Below are 2,719 nucleotides of genomic sequence, written 5' to 3'. Positions count from 1 at the left end.
AACTCTCGATCTGATTCCTTTGATCGACATATTCTCTTTATGCCAGTAACATGCTGTTTGGAGCACTGTAACTTTGTAATATGCTTTAAAGTCAGGAAGTATGAAGATTTTCATTCATTTTCAAGGTGTTTTTGGCTATTTGGGGTGTCTTATTCTTCCAAATAAATATTTGTTGATTTTTTTTTTTTAATTCTCTTTTCATTGTCCCAACTTCCTTTTGCCTGGAAGGCAAATTCTGGGAGGAGAGTCAAATGGAGAGGACTTTTCCAAGTCAGCATTTCCCAGGCAAAACAAGTCCAGGGACCCAAAAAGGGGACACAGACCTGTGGAGAGAGTCAGGAGAGACAACAAAAAGTGTTTTTGTCGGCTCCTTGAGGCTGAGCTTTTCTGGCTTGCTTGGCATTTGGTGCTCTGCAGCAGACTGTTCCCTACAGCCTGAAGTAGGCAGTGTGTCTTTAAATTGTCTTTGGCTCTGCCTCTACTGGGGGCAGGGCTGAAACAATGGCCATAGCATTTCCTGTTCAGGGTGGGCTAAAACCACAGTTCAGTGCTAGGACACAGCAGTCTAAATTTGCTGATCAGAAGTCATGATCAGTATTTGGCTGAGCTCCCCTGTTCCTGAGGAGGCGGGTTTCTACATCCCTATCCATCCACAGCAGCCAGTCAGAGACTAGACCCCAAGTAGCTTCCCTCAAGAATGGGGGATAGTCACTGGCCACCACCACAAAGCCAGTTGGTGTTTTTTTATCCGAGTTTCTCAGTTTCTTTGTCCCACTCTTCCTTGGATGCTGTACAGTGCTCCCCTGGCCTCTGGAGACCCAGAACTGTTGTTTCAGACAGTTATTGCCTGTCCACTAGCTGTTTATGGAGATAGAGTGAGTTCTGTAGCTCCACACTCCACCAGAAGTTCCTATACTTTAGATTTTCACTCTATGGGTTTGCTTATTTTAATCATTTCAAAACAATGAGATGACACAATATTTGTCCTTTTGTGTCTGGCTTATTTCACTCACCGTGATGTCTTCAAGGTCCATCCATGTTATTGCATGTGTTAGGATGACATTCATTTCTTTTTGGAGCTGGATAATATTCTATTGTATGCATATACCACATTTTGTTTATTCTCATTTTGCAAAAGAAGGGAGGTAGATGAGGAATGGAAAGGAAGAAATGAATCTTTTAAACACAAATATTTGTAAATATGTTTTCCCTATTATATACATTACACATTGAAGAAATTTATAAAAAATGTAAAAGAAGCAAACAATTTTTCAAATCCCATTACTCAGCTATAACAACTGTTAAGGTTTCTATGAGTTTCTTTTTTTTTTTTTTTTTTTTCAACGATACCAATAAACCTTTATTAAGCAAAATTATTTGTAAGCAATATAAAAAATTCATATAACACACAATCCTATTTTAGGGAGCTCAAGAGTGTCAAAGAATATATGCACTAGCTTTACCATACTGGGTTTTACCTACTTTCTCTAAAATTTTATTAATCCATCAACCATAACATTTCATAAAAGAGTCTCAGTCTAAAAATTAAACTGGAAATTTACAGCCAGTATTTTGTGGGTCTGCATTCTCTGAGATGCTTTTGTTATTATGGCCTTTTTATGCAATTTAAAACACTCTGTTCTTTCTCTCAAAATCCTTTACTCTTCAGAAATTTAGCTTCGAACTTATAAATCACTTATTATTTCACCATATTATTTACTTCATTAAACCCTGACCAATGCGTAAAATGTTAAAGGCATTGCTATGTTTATTAATACATTAAACCATTAAAGTACAAATAATTTCATATTTCGTCCCATAAAGCCAGCGAATACTTGAAAAAAAAAAGTTTTGAAACACGAACCAAGGAGTCTAGTTTTAAGGACTTAGCTATGAATGGATGAGAACCCTACCCATTTTATATAGTCCCCCAAATAAGTAATAGAATGTGTAAAATAAAAATAAGGTCCCTTGATTTGAAATTCTTCGAATTCACAATATTGTCTGTCTTCTTTAGTCAAAAGGTTTGTAATCATTTTCAGAGGTCCGCTTCAGAAGACAGCTTCTTAATTTAGATATCAGGAAAACCATTCAGGGCAAAAAGTACACGAAGAAAAACACCACCAGGTAGAAGAGGATGAAAACCCAAATGTCGAACCAGTACGAGGTCTTCGGAAGCCCCTTTGTTCCGGACTGAGGCGGCAGCACCGGACCCGGCCGCGGCCTCCCCGCCTCACGCAAGCCTCGCCGCCGCCGGACACCGTCCCCTCCGTCTGCCGCCTCCGCGTTCGCCTCCATCTTATTGGCCTCGCCGAAGGACAACTCGAGCAGCTGAAAAGCCGCAGCTCTCGCGCGTCCCTGTTTGGCCGTGCCAGAAACCACACCAAGTCTCATCGCCGCGCACTCCGCCGACCGCCAACCCCATTCCCGCTTCTATGAGTTTCTTTATAGTCTTCTTTCTATGTACTTTTTGTTATTTATGTAAACAACACTGATGACCTCCTTTCTTTGGCCAAATTTTGGATCATTTCTTTAGGATACTGCTCCAAAGTTTGTAATCAGACCAATGATTAATTTTAAGGCATTTTGAGACATATTGTCAATTTGTTTTCCAAAAAGATTGTACTAAATTACACTTCCTCCAGCAGGACATGACTTACCTCACCGCATCTTAGCTTACCTTACCTCACTTCATCTCATGTATGCTGACCACACTCAC

At 39.8% G+C, this 2,719-nt stretch overlaps 1 pseudogene; it reads right to left on the bottom strand.

The window, feature by feature from the left end:
* Positions 1–1,336: 1,336 nt before the first annotated feature.
* LOC143663574 (sarcoplasmic/endoplasmic reticulum calcium ATPase regulator ARLN pseudogene) lies at positions 1,337–2,424 on the bottom strand (annotated as a pseudogene).
* Between the last annotated feature and the right edge of the window lie 295 nt (positions 2,425–2,719).

The sequence above is a fragment of the Tamandua tetradactyla genome, chromosome 19 (assembly GCF_023851605.1).
Source record: "Tamandua tetradactyla isolate mTamTet1 chromosome 19, mTamTet1.pri, whole genome shotgun sequence".
Lineage (NCBI taxonomy): Eukaryota > Metazoa > Chordata > Mammalia > Pilosa > Myrmecophagidae > Tamandua > Tamandua tetradactyla.
Note: the sequence above shows the minus strand (reverse complement) of the source record. Positions and strands in the feature narration are given on the sequence as shown.